Source organism: Aedes aegypti, chromosome 3, assembly GCF_002204515.2.
Source record: "Aedes aegypti strain LVP_AGWG chromosome 3, AaegL5.0 Primary Assembly, whole genome shotgun sequence".
Classification (NCBI taxonomy): Eukaryota; Metazoa; Arthropoda; class Insecta; order Diptera; family Culicidae; genus Aedes; species Aedes aegypti.
In genome coordinates, this window is record NC_035109.1 from 32,902,725 (window position 1) to 32,919,928 (window position 17,204).

The 17,204-nt window shown below is 36.4% G+C and overlaps 1 protein-coding gene across 8 annotated transcripts in view; it reads right to left on the bottom strand.

The window, feature by feature from the left end:
* Nucleotides 1-17,204, bottom strand: part of LOC5571133 (interference hedgehog) — a 302,494-nt gene that overhangs the window by 261,135 nt on the left and 24,155 nt on the right. For 6 of the 8 annotated variants that reach the window (XR_002501910.1, XM_021852050.1, XM_021852051.1 and 3 more), the window contains exon 2: nucleotides 1,845-1,851. The gene's annotated coding sequence lies outside the window, so the exon portion shown is untranslated. Of the gene's footprint in view, nucleotides 1-1,806; nucleotides 1,852-17,204 lie in introns of all 8 variants that reach the window. The other 2 variants (XM_021852047.1, XM_021852046.1) reach the window with 1 other exon arrangement.

The window sequence follows — 17,204 nt, forward strand, 5'->3', positions numbered from 1 at the left end:
GTTGACTGTATTCAGGTTCTCTTATCCGGACCATTTGAATGAATCAGGTGTCTCAAAATTAATAGACTGAATAAAAGGAGAGGGATGGAGGGTTGTAAAAAATCATTTTTAGACAAAACAAATTTAGGGAGATCAAGCGAATCTTTCTTTTCTAAGCCGTTGGATCGCTTATTTTCTTAAATTAAATGATCTCATTTAAACGATTCCGGACCACATAGCCATTGCCTTTTTAATTTCAACCAATGACTTCGATAGTTCAAGAGCTGAATAGGTTTATTCACTGATCATTACGGTAACTAAAACGTAAGAAAATGATTTAAATTTTCACGCAGCGGCTCAGGAAAAGAAGTTGTTGCAATTGAATTAGCGTCATGCTGTTTACTGTCATTGAATCTAATCTACTTTCCTCGAAAGTTGCAGTGGTTCATTTGTTCTATGCGGGGCACGGCATAAAAAAATAATAAGTAATTTAGTAGGGGAATGTGGGGCAAGATGAGCACCCGGGGCAAGATGGGCACCCCTAGTTTGTGTCGTTCCTACCGATTTTTTTTTTTTCAATCAATTATTTGGGGTTCTGATGAATATTATTAAATTAATGTGATGGCTATAAATTTCAGCTAAAAAATCAAGAGCACAACGTAAATATTGTTAAAAATACATAGAAGTCCAAAAATTAACCTTTTCATATAAGATTTGTTCATTTAAAAGTGATACTTTTGTTGCGTAAAAAAATTAATTCATACGTTTTTGGCCGTATAGTTATAGAATAATCTTCTGTAGATAATCAAGAGCAACTCTTTTATCAAATTTAAAAAATATTTCAATTGTTTTGATTATATTAATAAATTTACACCCTTGGGGCAAGATGAACACCATGTTCAAAATTAAGTAAAATTGTGAAATTATAGAACCACATTTAGCTGTGGGCTATATAAACAAACAACAAATTTAATCGTTTTTTAAATAAAATCTTACCAATTTATAAAAAGTTATTTATTTTTTGATAAAAGTTTTGAAAACTAAGCTAGTTGAAGATAAATACTATCAGATATTAAAGATAATATCTTGGGATATTGCAAGCTTTGAAAAATAATAGTTTTCTTTAGTGAATTGCATCTTTTTATGGGGGTGCCCATCTTGCCCCGCAGTTTTTTTTACCAATGATAAAAAAACGTGTTATTAGGGAAACTATTTATCACTTTTTAAAACTTTCAATGGTTGGAGGTCAGAGTAATAATGTAAAAGATAAGGATAGTTACCAATTTTACCACAACATGAACGTTTAAGTAGGCTTGAATCGCGCTTATCCTTAGGGTGCGCTTATCCATAGGGTGCGGGGATTTATCGCTGCGCGTTATTTCCGCGAAGAAATCCAAATTTTTAAATTTCCCCGCAATAATGTGGTCGATGTTCAGACAGACTGAACCAAGGGCTTTTTAATGGTTCGAGCAAAACGTACCCCAGACATTTGAAACATCAAAATATTTGCATTATTTGTTGTAATCATGAAACTTATCAATTTGATGATACATTTGTATCAAAATAGCATAGGAAAATTTAGAATTCAGTGCTCCAAAATATAATCTAGTACAAAATGAATTTGGATTCCAAACTGTTTCACCGCAAGCCAACCTGAACCAGCAGATCGTTTTAAACATAAAGTGAGTAGGGTAAAACTTGTGATTACTCTCCACCAATCTGCACTTATTCCTCATCATACAAATTCTGTATTTTTTCTACGAAAGTGTTCAAATTGTAAAAGGACATTCCAGCTTTTACTAGTTTTCTTCAGATCAAATGTCTTACCTCGAATACGGGTTTTTAGATATTTTCAAATATCCCACCTGGAATCTGGAAATAGAAATAAATAGAATTATTAGAGAAATTTAAGATTATATCAAATAATTTAAACATAACTGCCAAACAGCAGGAAATACAATCGGTGTAATAATTCTCATTTTTTAATCAGCTATTTATTCCCCGTTCTTGTCTTCAGCTTCTCCTCAGATATCTCAACCAATCGAAAACCGATTACAATCAATCATCTTCAAACCTTCAAGAGGGGTCTTCAACTTGTTACCACAGTTCTGGAGGAATGCCGGATCTACGGTTACCTGCTGACGGTCGTCAGAGAAGCCATCGCCGCCGCCGCGCCATGATTCACGTTCCAGCCGCGGCAGCAAGGAGCAAACGAGCTGATGAAACCCGAAGATCAGGTATTCTAATCCGCTTCTTTTTAACGAGATTTTTGGCGTCCACTACTTCACCATTACTCGACCCGATCAGAAGCACATAACGAGATGATAAGACATTTCTTTCGACAGAAGTAAAAAAGAACAGAATTCGATGTAATTTATTTATCAAGGTGACTTTGTTTTTAACTTTTCCTATTTCGTGTAACTGAAATGTATGCAAAATTGATGTAAATACAATCAACTAATTAAGTTACCGAGATGTCGAATTAGAGAACCGTAGTAAAAGTTGATTTTCATGGCTATCTCGATGATCTATTGGAACGCAGCTGCACTGGTTTTGTGTTCTGTCGAGTTATGGAGAGTTTATTGTAATTATAATAAAATTTGTTTTATTTGGAGCCAATTTTGCCAGAATTTATGTTATATTAATTACTAACAGAACATGTTTTATATCAACTGGTGATACAAAACAATCATATCAGGGAAACACATTCTGTTACAATCTTGTTCCTTCCATCTGCTCTGGGAGCTTCGTCTTCGTCGCTCTGGTGCCCGTTTATGTTTATGACTATGACCATACATCGTTTAGTTTTTTCTCTCTCTCTTCAGTTCCCTTTTTCTGGTTCTATTCTCCCCCCGTCAAGGTTCTGGTTCAGAAATTACGAGAATTTCAAACAGTTTACGGCATAAATTAACAACAAATATTTTCTCGCCCCAACATTCCATTTGCCGCTTCGACTTCGACGAATTTGTTCAACAGTGTGACTAAGAAACCCTTCCGCCGAATAGAGAAGATGGACGAGATGGTACTCCGGGGCAGCTAAACGGTTTAACCTCTTGCATACCAAAGCATCAATTACCTTGCCTAGCCCCCCGAGCTTCGATGCGCTGGTGGTGGCGACTCCTAAAAAGCTGCTACAAATTCCCATCTCGTTCATAGTCAAAAACTATTCTCCGCTTATGCAGAGATGCCAGATCTACGTAAATTGCAGTGATGTACTGATTTGAAGAACTTCAACTTCCTCAGATATCATATATATAATCTACGGATATAGTTTTATGAAAATCAACAGATTCTATATTCTACAAAATTTTAATAAAGACAGTTTTAATTACTCAATAAAAACGAGTCAAATTATTCGCAATCAGAAATTTTAAAATATTTTCCGCTGCGATGTTTAGTCGTGAAATGTATTGGCGATCAAATTAGAGGTTAGATTACGAAAGTTTTGCATATTGTTATTATATTTTTTGCAATTTTTCATCATAATAGGCTGTTTTTTTATTACGCCAAACTGTCATGAAACGAAATTATATTCTAATCACCCCTAAAAAATGTCGAAATAATTCTCAAATGTGCTCTGTCAACAAAAGGTGTGTGTGTTTCCACAAAACTAACACAGATTACTAACTCTTTAATGAATGTTCGAATCCTCTGAGCAGAATCTCAAATAGAGAAACTTTAAAGTCCCTATACGCGTATTTCGAATCGTCGCATCTCTCTACCTTAAATACTAACACCAGATAAGTACCTACACAATCAAACTACCTAGGAATTTTTTTTTCGACAGGAGTATACCTGTCATGTCTTGGTCAAAAATTGAAAAGGGGGATAATAATAATTATACAAATCCCTAACTATCTACCTATGTATTCAAGCTCGTTTATATTTCTTAGGTACAAACTTAAACAGCCTTGATTGTCCGTTTCCTTGATCCCTATTAAGAAGTAGTGAAGGCTTTTGTTTGTAAATTTCTAAACTTTCAGCGACGTCTAGTTTCCAAGATGAAGATACGCTTCGTACGATGTCTATGTTATCGATTGTCATTTGATGTCCATCCTGGAAAACATGTTCAGCCACTTTTGATTTAAAATCATACGCTAATCCCTTTTCTAAATCCTTGTCCGCTTTTTTTACCTCAGCAATATGTTCTTTGAATCTTATTTCTAGAGTCCTACATAGATTTTATTACAATTGGGGCATGAAATTTTATATACTCCTGCTCTATTCAGTTTATTAATTTTATCCTTTGTTGATCCTAATCTAGATTTAAGCTGACTACTCCTACTGCTGAAAACCAAATCTACTCCATATTTTCGAAATGTCTTAGCCAAAGGCTGTGTAATCTTGGTATCAAAATTCACCGTCTCAAAGTTTAGAAATTTACAAACAAAAGCCTTCACTACTTCTTAATAGGGATCAAGGAAACGGACAATCAAGGCTGTTTAAGTTTGTACCTAAGAAATATAAACGAGATTGAAAACATAGGTAGATAGTTAGGGATTTGTATAATTATTATTATCCCCCTTTTCAATTTTTGACCAAGACATGACAGGTATACTCCTGTCGAAAAAAAAAATCCTAGGTAGTTTGATTGTGTAGATACTTATCTGGTGTTAGTATTTAAGGTAGAGAGATGCGACGATTTCTTCAGTGGATACGAGTAACTAACACTGAAGAAGACTGCAAGTGGTAGTCGAAATACGCGTATCTGTCAAAGATAAGCATTTAGGAGCGGAATTAAAAGGTACACGGTACTCTACTTTAAAGTTTCTCTATACAGATTACTAAGAAACTTTTATTGATTGGTATAAAAATCAATTTAATTTGGCTCCATTATGCCTAGTGGCACTTGAGCCTATTAATAAATATTGCCTCACTGCAAATTTCTTGGCAATAAATCTCGATAAACTATATTGCTATCTCTGACTTTTTTTTATATAAGGGATCCTTTGTGGATTCTCTGCCCAGCCTTGACAGATTATTGGTGAAGTACATACATATGTATTTCTCTAATCGATTCTCGACGAATTTGTAACAAGACTTTTGTCAATTCCAAGAAATATTGGACTCCACCCGTGATTCTTCTAAAATTATTGTTGCTTTTTCTGACATGATTGTTGAAAAGTTTCAGATGAGATCTTGATAATTTTCTCGTAAGATCTCTTGTCTATTTCATTTTTGTGGAAAACCTTGAGTGCATTCTAGGGGAAACTTTTGAATTTTCGGAATAAACTTATACCATTTCTTGTAAGTTTTTTTGGTGAATGTGTCCAAGTTCTTTGACTGAAACATGAGCTGCCAAAAAATTGTTAAGTCCGTTCGGATATAGTTGTTTGTTATGAATTCAGAAAATAGTCATCGAAACATTTAAAATACAAAACACTTGCATAATTTACTTTAATTGCGAAATTTATTCATCTATATAAATAAAAACGGAATGGTGTTCGTACGTCACGAAGTGACTTGAGAATAGAATATCGGATTTTGAAAAATCTTTCACAGCTATGTTCCTTAAGTGTTCTGACGTGTTTCTGTTAAGAAACAGCATAGGATATTCAACGCCGGGGCCAATGGAAATATTTTTCAAATTTTTGAACGCCAAAATATTACTAAATGGCTTCTGACTGAACTCCGCCCATTTCATATGTATTATTTAGAAGCTTAAATTTTAGAAAGTTAAATTTTATTTAAAAAAAAAGAGAAAACTATTTGCAAGGGGCCGCGGAACATTTGTGGAACCATAAATGGGGCCACAGCTTTGAAAAGGTTGAGAACCACTGCTCCAAATGATGTTATCGATGAAATTCAAAAATATAACAAATACATGTTTATTTGAGATCATTGAAAACGTCTCTTCTTATGAGGTTTTTCAACGAGGCACGGGGCAAGAGTGCCACTCGTATAGGGCAAGAAGACCATCAGAGCAAAATGCATCAAATCCTTTAGGGGTCGTCCATATACCACGTGGTCATTCATGGGGGAAGGGGGGATCTGGCCAAAGACCACGATTCATACAAATTTTAAAATGTTTGTATGGACAAATGACCTCGATGGGGGAGGGGGGTGGGCTGGAATCCCAATAAACTGCCCCCTTATATAATTTTTACTTCACCTAAACGGTACATTACAGAGTAAGTGAAGTTAACAACAGATGGTTGAAAGTTAACTTTAAAGTAAACCAGTAATTTTACAAAATTAATTTAGTTTTTATCCTATTTGACTGTTGGAATAATAGTAAAACTTTCCCGAAAACTTTTTTAATGTCATAGATGGTTTATTTTGATTTTATTTGGTAGGAAACAATGATTTGATGCAATATTGAAGCAGAATAATCAAACTTTATTTGATTTAATATGAGAAAATTTCGCTGTCCCTCTTGCCCCATAAGACATACTGTTTTTAAATATGCAAAACTTAATGTCAAAAGAACTTTTTCGAAAAGAAATCTTCACAACTGTATTAAACAATTGTGAATTATCAATACTACGCGGAAAAATCAATATGTTTTGGATTCAATGGAAGTCAAACCTTATTTTGCAGTCTTAGATTCTTATAATATTTCGCAATTTTCGCGTTGGCGAGTTAAAGACATTTTTTTATTAACATTTTCAACTGAAATATGTACACAACACTTAATTAGTACTCAATTTATTCTTGTCCTGTATTAAACATAAAAAAATGATTTGAACTACGTGAAATTGGAGGTGGCATTTTTGCCCCGGATGTCACACTTGCCTCATTTCCCCCTTCCTCGCTTTCTACTGAAGTCCTCATTTTCTTTCAGCAGATCTGTATTATTGACAATTTCAGCAAACTCCTATTTTTTTTTTGAATTTATCAAACATCATTCTAAATGATCTAATGCTGTCCATTCACATTCATAACTTCTTCTTTTTTTTATCTCGTAGTCAAAATACCCAGCTTTATCTGAACTACACAGTTTTTTTTTGTATCTGAAGTTAACCATGCCACCTTGTGAAATTTCCACAAGGTCACCGAAGGATTGAAAAAGAAAGGTTCAAATTCATTCGAAATTCAGAACTTCAGCTGGAACTAGACATTTTAAGAATTTAGGTTCAATCCATAGCCTTCAATCATGTTATTCAAGCCTATGGGATGAACAATGTGGAAATCTGGCATCGCTAGTCCCATCTCGTTCGTATTCAAAAACCTATTCTCGTCCCATTCCCATATCGCCACCACCGCACAGTGATTTTTTTTGCCGATTTTGTGATCGAAATAGAATAGCGTCTAAACCGTTGGTTTTAGCGAAAAAGTTTGTTCAGGGAAGTTTCTTGATTTGTAAAAGCGCTTCTTTTGATACTAGCGGCCAGGTGATTAAATCACCTAAAAGTGAGATAAAAAAATATTTTTTTTTATCTGTTGAAGATAGACGGTCGGTGTCTTCAGCAAAGTTCTAGCACATGTTAATTCAAGACACTTTGTCGAAGACACCAAATTTCTATCTCTTATACATTACAAGATATGTCATTTTTTCTTAAAATGACCCTTAAAAATCAATATTTTTGTATAACTTTTTTCTAACATTTTTGACATTTTTTGTGCCTTCTACAATGTTGTTCAACTACCAAAACTACATGTTTTTGCTGAACATTGCAACTTGCTATCTCTTATGGTAAAATAGTTATTTCTGAATAATCGATTTTTATGGGGCTTTTTTGGACTAATAGCATTAGTTTGGACGCAGATTGACGCACTTGGCGATTTGCGATTTTGAAAGGGCTATTTTATGACTTTCAATTGACACTAAGAACTTTTGGCCAGAAGCGGTCTATTGATTGTTATGTTTTAACTAGTTAAATCATAAAAATGCATTAAATTGCGGTTTTACGACTTTTTTTTCTCATTTTCATTGCGTTATTTCATATGACACATGCTGCATTTGATACGTTATGGTCATTTTAGTTATTTTTAATTTATTCCCTCACCTACAGACTACATTTAGCATGAAAATATTTTCTTTTTTATTATTGTTTTGGTTGTTTACGTAATTTGTGAACGATGCCATTTGTTTGTCAAGCAACTTTAATTTTTGTTGCTTCCATGTAATGTCCTTGTTCCTTTCAAAATCTCGCGACACGCGACATAGCTAATAAACATCGTTTCCGTATTATACAAAGTCTTCTATGATGTAGGAACAAAATTTAAACAAAACTGATCGTGAATAATATGTGTGCCTACACTTCTATAGTGAATGTAAATTTCATTTATACTAATGCAGACAAAGTATTTGCTGATTTGAAATGAAACTGTATCAGTGAGCGCCGACTGCACGTGAATTGAAACTTTAACCTCAGTGCTTTTTTTTTGTATTCTGTTATAACTGTTAAAAACTCCGTGAATTCAGTGAGAGCTGATGAAATATGTCTGGTTTGACAAATACAACTATAAATCTATATAAATAAAAATGGAATGATGTTTGTATGTCACGAAATGGCTTACGAACGGGACAACGGATTTGAATGATTCTTTCTCAGTTTTGTTCGTCAAGGGTTCCGACGTGTTTGTGTCTATAAAAATCCCAGGATATTTACCGGGAGAGTTGAAAAAACGAGCGCAAACGAAACTGTCATTTTGTATGGAACGATCAATAGCGTTTTTCAACAGCCTACTTGATGGCAAGACGAAGTTTGCCGGGACCACTAGTTTTATTATAAATTAGTTGTACCATTCTTTATTGAAATGATTAATCATTTTTATTTGTTTGTTTAATTTGTTTGCCGGCAAAACAGACCTTGACAGATGCTTGAAGTAGGAGGGAACGTGGAAAAGAAAGCAGCGAGGATTGTTTATTAGCCATGTTGCGTATCGCGAGATTTTGAAATGAGCAAGTATGTTACGCTCTGCCACAAACAAATAATAGTTGCGTGACAAAAAAATGGCTTCTTCTCCTTTCTGGCGTTACGTCCCCACTGGGACAGAGCCTGCTTCTCAGCTTAGTGTTCTTATAAGCACTTCCACAGTTATTAACTGAGAGCTTACTATGCCAATGACCATTTTTGCATGTGTATATCGTGTGGCAGGTACGAAGATACTCTATGTCCTGGGAAGTCGAAAAAATTTCCAACCCGAAAAGATCCTCGACCGGTGGGATTCGAACCCACGACCCTCAGCTTGGTCTTGCTGAATAGCTGCGCGTTTACCGCTACGGCTATCTGGGCCTCTAAAACAAATAACAAATAAATGGCATCGTTCACAAATTACGTAACGCTCTATGAAGAATCAAAAGTTGGGTGAAACGTTATGACTCAAACAAAAAAAAAAATATTTCCATGCTGAATTAAGTCTGTAGGTGAGGGAGTAAATAAAAAAAATTGAAAATTACCATAACGTATCAAATACAGCATGTGTCATATGAAATAACGCAATGAAAATGAGAAAAATTTCGTAAAACCGCAATCAAATGCATTTTTATGATTTAACTAGTTAAAACATAATAATCAATAGATCGCTTCTGGCCAAAAGTTCTTAGTGTCAATTGAAAGTCATAAAATAGCCCTTTCAAAATCGCAAATCGCCAAGTGCGTCAATCTGCGTCCAAACTAATGCTATTAGTCCAAAAAAGCCCCATAAAAATCGATTATTTAGAAATAACTATTTTACCATAAGAGATAGCAAGTTGCAATGTTCAGCAAAAACATGTAGTTTTGGTAGTTGAACAACTTTGTAGAAGGCTTAAAAAATGTCAAAAATGTTAGAAAAAAGTTATACAAAAATATTGATTTTTAAGGGTCATTTTAAGAAAAAATGACATATCTTGTAATGTATAAGAGATAGAAATTTGGTGTCTTCGACAAAGTGTCTTGAATTAACATGTGCTAGAACTTTGCTGAAGACACCGACCGTCTAACTTCAACAGATAAAAAAAATATTTTTTTATCTCACTTTTAGGTGATTTAATCACCTGGCCGCTAGTATCAAAAGAAGCGCTTTTACAAATCAAGAAACTTCCCTGAACAAACTTTTTCGCTAAAACCAACGGTTTAGACGCTATTCTATTTCGATCACAAAATCGGCAAAAAAAATCACTGTGCACCGCACTGTTTGTAATGCAAAACACCTTTTGATGGCCGTGCACAACATAACCTACAGCAGACAAACCTCCTATTAGCTAATGGAACTTACGGGCGACAAAAAAAAACAAAGCAACTTGTTGTGACAAAGCACTTCATCGCAGTAGTCCACGACGACATGAAGACGACGACGACACCTCTGCTCTGCGTTCCTCCATCAAGCTAAAACCGTGTCAATGAATGACTTGTCCATTTGCCGGGGTGGTTCTTCTGATGAATGGTGCTCTCCAGCCGCATGGAACCATGTGGGAGTCATCCGGGGGCCGCTGGCCGAGAGTGGACATGGCGGGATGTCGCAACCCAACGCAATGTGCCCAGTAGGGTGGCCCAAAATTGTTCAGTTGAACCCGCAGAAGGTACGAGTTCTAAATTTAATTCCAACTAAATTTTCGACCAAAGATGGCGCTGTAGTTGGCGAAATTCTTTCATTATTGATTTGAAAATTCTCGAATATCGATATTTTGTATCTCGATATCTAGTTAGAGAACCATAGTAAGAGTTGGTTTTCATGGCTACCTCGATGGTTCCTTGGATGCATTTGAATCGGTCTCGATGGTCCCTTCAATAGCGAGTGATGGAGAGTTGACTGTAAAAGAGACTGCAACCAACTGGAAGCCTGATGGAAGAATCTACAAATTAATTAAGAAAGACATTTATCGACTAAAAGGTCCATTTATAATCGAAAATGTAATTGAAACCGTTTTCTTATATTTTTGGTCGATTTTCTTCATTCAAACTTCAAGCTCGATCAGCTTCCCCTTAGAGTTGACGGATTCCGCTCAAATTTTCACAACATTTCTGGGATATTCACAGTTTGATTTTTCTCATACAAAAATGGACCACCTTAGGCTAGAGGGGACCAAAGCCAGTGTGTGGGGTTGGTCATCGTCATCCGTCGCGCCGCGAGTAACATTATTTGCGCCTTGCAGGGGTCTTGCTACTCAACTCAGTCCCATAATTCAATTAAGCCTCTCAATGAGCACACCGAGCTGGAGTGTCGGATTGGATTCGTGTGTGGGCTTAGATGCGAACCAAACGTGGTCAAATGCGAAAAAAAGGCGGTTTTTTGGATTTATGTTTCCAGTCTAAGTTTGGCGATTTGTAACTGAAGGTTTTAGGGAGGCGTTTTATGAAAGGATTAATCGTGTGGATGAAGAATATATTATATTGAATGAGATTTTGATTTTATAACAGAGGGCCTTATACAACTTAATTTGACAATAGGAGGCCTTGCACAAATTACATCACGTTTCAAAGAATTGGCTATGATTGAAAGCATATGTTTGACTTTTGTAAGCAAAAAATTGAAATTCTCTTGACAAAATGTTAATAGTTTAGTTTTACCAAATTATGATGATAGTGTTGGCTAACACAGTACACCTAAATATAAGAAATGAATGTAAAGGTAGGAATGTCGTCTTTAAATTTGAGCTTCTTAGTCGTCCCTTTTTGAGGGGGCGCTTCTACTCTCATGCGTTAATGATGTCGTCTTATTAGAAATATGACAACAATTTGCATTTATATAGGTTCAATAAGAGTTTCAATGAATAATATGAAACTCCAACGCTTTGTGAACTGAACTAAGAGCTGAACAAGCACCGTATTGGAAGTTCACTATCTACTGTACATATGAAATGAAGATTTTTTCAGCTTCAAACTTTAACATATCTTATTAAAGTTCTAGATTTGCTTGAGATAATTCGATCGATATTGTTTCGTGCATGCTGAAGTGTACGTCAAAATTTCATCATAATTTTGCTTTCCGTACGAAAAATGTAATTTATACACCAGGGAGCGAATTAAACGTTTATTTGTGACGATGGGGCGATAGTCCGGAAAAAATGGATAAACACTATTTTTTCTCTCAACAATTCGTTCATTGACTTTCAAGTGGGTCATAAAGATCCCCTGAGTTTCTACAAAACAATTAAGGGCTATGAATAAACCACATTGTTTAATTTTAGAGCTTTACGAACCCATTCGCATCCCAATCATCGTGTTTTTGGTCCATACATTTGTTTTTTCAATTTTTATATATATGGGCTTCGTGGACGAGTGGTTAGTGTCGCCAGGCAGTAATCGCTTCGTGTCATGGGGTGTGGGTTCGATTCCCGCTTCAGCCGTCGAAACATTTTGTCAGGAATGTTTCTCGGCTGTGCCCCTGGAGCATGCTTGTCCGTTGTCGTCTAGTGTTAAGTTACAGTCTGTGCAGCTAAATGGCTGAAGACGGTGTCCGTGTTTTTTTTATATGAACCGTGGTTTTGAGCCCCTTAATGATCACTTGCTTTTATCGAGAGATCTCTTGAAATAATTTAACCAGAAATTTCTTCAATAATATTGAATCATACTGAATCAAGTGCATACTGTTAAAGCCCTGTATGCAAATGTCATTATATCGCAATAATCATTAACTAAACGTTCAACGCTCCGTCATCGTAATCATCGTCATCATCGAAACTTCAAAAGCAGTTTTTCTGTTCAAAAATGAAAATTCTTCGATGAAAATGTGTTCAGTGTGTTTCGGTTGGAGAATAGAATACAGTGAACACATTTTCCTGTAAATTTTCTTGATTTTAAACAAAAAAAAAACTACTTTTCAAAATTCCGAAATCAATGACGGATCCTGCCCTCTTAAGGGATTGTGCTACTTTGCCCTGAATATTGGATCCCCAAATGTCGTTTACTCGAATGCCAGTCCGCTGAAAGTCTTTTCTCCGAATACCCCGTTTTCCCAAAAAGTTTTTGGTTTTCAAAATTATCAGAACTTCATACATTTCAGAGTAGTGAACCCTAGTATACACCCTTCTTTACTTGGTTGGAGGTTCTTTCGAGTTTCACTGTCCTCATCATATTTGGAAAAAGGTCAAAAATGATCAACAATGATTACTAATCGTTCTTTCTAGTCCACCATCCTGTAACTGAGGACTATTCTCGCACCTTTATGAACTGCATTACTTCTCGGAAAAACGGAAAAATGGCATTCGGGGAACTGCAAAAAATGGAATAAAATAAAGATATTACAAAACAATATATAACACACATTTCAAACAGAAAGAAGTAATCAAAATATTAAATATGTTAATCGGAATATACAATACGTTGATCACCATTGATCCTGATTGCGTCACTCGTTCCCGCAAGAGCAGACGACGCAATTAAAGGATCAAACACTCTTCTTCACTTGATATACATTAGTTAAAGTCAGGGTTCTGAATTATCGTATCAATGATGCGAAAATCTACGATTTTTCGCACGTAAGGAGAATGCTTTTTCGCTTCCTCACGTGAATATCTTTTTTCGCTCACACTTATTTTCCCTAGAGTTACGATGGAGGATAACCGAAAATCATTCCACTCCGGGCATAATTTCTTTTACACCCCATCATATTTTCGCTCACCAACTTCTCCCGAGAATTATCACTATGTGGATAAACAAAAACTGGTGCCGCCGACGGGATTCGAACCTACAACATTGCTAAAAACAGCCGCGATGCGTGCACGCTATCCATGCTACCACATCAACTTGACGAAAGCAGCGGTTAATTTGATGCATAAAAGCAACTGCTGCTTGTGGCGAAGGACACATGAAAAGTTCTCCATGGAGAGGAGAATGATAAAATAAAATTCTCACAGCTGTGGAGTTGTGCCTTTATCTATTTTCGCTTTGTTTTGTAGACGGATAATTTCGCAAGGCAGCTTTTCGCTGAGAATTGTGGTGATGGAGAAATCCATTATCGTGAGAGTGAGTGAGAATTCGGAAGCTTGGTTAAAGTCATAAAGTAAACACAATTTAATTGGTTTTCTTCAGAGCGTTAAGACGCAGCTGATCTACGTGAAACAAGGTATAATCACTCCAGGGTGTTGATACAGATTATAAAATTTGATTGATTTTTTTTACAGGGCGTCAAGAGACAATTCATCTATGTGGTCTAATGTTAAATTACAGCAGGATGTTGATAAAGCTTGGTATTTTCAATTAATGTCCTACAGAGGGTTGAAATGTACCTGATCTACGTAGGATAAAGTCAAATTATTTCAGGGCGTTGATATTGCTAAGAATGTGTAATTGATGTCATATGGGGCATAAAGATGATCTACATGAGACAAGATTAATTATTATTGGGCGTTTCGTAAATTTCGATTGATGTCATACAGGGCCTTAAGATGCACCTGATCAAAGTAGAAGTTGCACCTGATCTACATAGGATGAGGTCAAAATAATTCCAGGGCGTTGATACAGTTTGGAGTTTTATATTGATGTCCTACACGGCGTTAAGGTGCACCTAATCTACATAAAATAACGTTAAATTATTCCAGGGCGTTGATAAAGATGCATTTTTTTTTTTCAATTGATGTCCTTGCGGACGTTAAGATGAATCTTTTATACATGAGAAAAGGTCAAATTAATCCAGCGCATTTAAAAAGCTAGGAATTTTCAATTGATTATTCAGTTAACGCCTTGCTGCGCTTGCTCTACGTTCGACAAGGTCAAATTATTCCAAGGCGTTGATACATCTTGACTATTTGGATTGATGTCAAACAGTTAAGATGCACTTGATATTCATAGTATAAAGTCAAATTACTCCCCAGAGCGTTGGTACTGCTAAGAAATTTCGATTGCAAAGATCAAGTTACTCCAGGATAAAGTCAAATTACTCCAGGGCGTTTATGTAGCTTGACCGATTGATGTCATACAAAGCGCCAAGGTGTTTCTGAACTACGTACAATGAGGCCAAATTACTCCATAAGACTTGGACTTTTTCATTGATGTCCTACAGGGCTTCGAGATGTACCTGATCTACATGGAATGAGGTCAAATTACTCCAGGGCCTAAATACAGATTGGAATTTGAATTGATATCGAACAGGGCGTTTATGTGACGCTGATTTACATGGCACGAGACCACATTACTCCAGGACGTTGATATATGGAATTTTCAATTGATGTCCTACAGGACGTTAAGATGCACCTGATCTACGTAAAACATGTTCAAATTAGTGAAGGGTGTTCATACATCTTGACATTTGTCCCACAGGCCTTTAAGTTGTAGCTGATTTACATGGAATTCGGTCAAAACACTCGAGGGCGTTGAGAAAGCTTGGAATATTCAATTGATGTCCTACATGACGTAAAGATGTACTTGGTCTACGTAAGATAGGGTCAAATTACTGCAGGGCGTTGATAAAGCTTGAATTTTCCATTGATGTCCTACAGCTCGTAGAGGTGTACTCTATCGATATAGGATTAGGTTAAAATACTCCAGGACGTTGATAAAGCTTGGAGTTTCTATTGATGTCATACAGGGCGGTAAGATGCATTTGGTTTACATGGGACGAGGTTAAATAAATCCAGTGCGTTTATACAGCTTGAAAATTTTTAAATTGTCTAGAGGGCGTTAAGATGCAGCTGATCTACGAGAGAATAGTTCAAATAAGTCAAGGGCGTTTATACCTTTTGACATTTGTTCCACAGGGCGTTAAGATGTAGCTGATCCACATGCGACAAGAACAATTTACTCCAGGGCGTTGATTAAACCTGGAATTTTTAATCGATGTTCTACAGGGCGTTAGATAAGATGAAATTACTCTAGAGCGTTGATACAGCTCGTGAATTTTGATTAATTTTCTACAGGGCGGTAATATGCTCCTGATCTCGAAAAGTTCTAGATGAAATAAGGTAAAATTACTCCAGAGCGTTAATACAGGTTGGAAATATCGATTGTTGTCTTATGGGGCATTAGATTGTTGTTGATTTTGCAAAGCTCTATCACATTATTTTTTATGACTTTGAATAAAAATTAAAAAAAAAACGTCTGAGAAAAGCTTCTTAGTCGTCGACTAAGCGTGACTAAGCAGGACGACAGGGCATTCCGTATGATACTAAAGTAGGATTTATAAAAAATATTTTTTTTTTATTATATTCAGCAGTTTACTCTCATTCCAAGATAATAATAGCCATTATCGCAAACTTTGTTGCATTACATCGAAACGACCGCCACGCGCAGCAGACAGTCAATATTTACCGGGGCAATTTGTTGTTTGAAATTGCCTTTTGAGGCCGCCGTCCGACAAACCACAAGACAGTTCAAGCCTACAACATGAAACGAAAAATGATGTTTACCTCTCCGGCCGGCGACAACGGTCCATTTAACAGAATGAAACCCCAATTTCAGGCGCGTTGCATTGCATTGCAATGCAACAACAGCGACCATTTAATAAATTGGACTGCATTTCACACTTTCATCGCTGTCATAACAGCGCGGACATTTTTCAACATACATTTGTGAATAACGACCGATTTCGGAAGATTAATGCGAGCGCGTTTTAAATTCCACTTTGCGAAAATATGTCCCAACCCCGCAAATCATCGCAGTAGGCTGGTCCCATTTCACCGGACGGCAGACGCCTGCTGATGGCCTGCTGGTCACTCTAGTCTAGTTCAAGTGGCGACCGCTCTTTCGCCACCGCATTCAATCATCCAAAGTGGGAAACGTGACTGAATGCATGTATTTAGCGCCGAGTGGAAGGAAGATTGCAACGGCGAGTGGAATCGTAAAAATAAAAACAACTGCACTGCGCGAAATCAGATTACACACATTTCTCCCTGATTGCGGTTAGATGTCGGAAACGTGGAACTCCGCAGACGTCTAGGAGCAGACAGTGGCTATGAGTTGACGTAATCGTGAGCGACTTCCATCATCTTCCCTGAATGTCGGTAGCAGTAGGCGCAGGGCGGGCGCGCTTCTGTGCTGCGATTGTTTACAATGTGCAATTTGTTGCATTGATAATGGGTGGAAAAAATATGGTACAGTGATATGGAGCTCTGGCACTGCTTGGCGCCTGAAGCTGATAATGAAGAGGTCAAAGATATAACAATATTTGTCGAATACAGTTGACTGAACTGGATGGATGCGGCTCTAAGCTCAAGTTTATTTTTGGCAGATATGAACAATAAAAATAAATAAAGATAACATGTGGTTTAGAGTTGTATACACTCTTAAACAGAGGCTGTGAGTTCGGTAAACAAAATTACCGAAACTAATCGGTAATTCACCAAAACACCGATGATTCGGTAAATTTAAGGGTTTTGACAGCGCGCCTTTTTAAAAATTACTGAAGTTCGGTAAACTGAG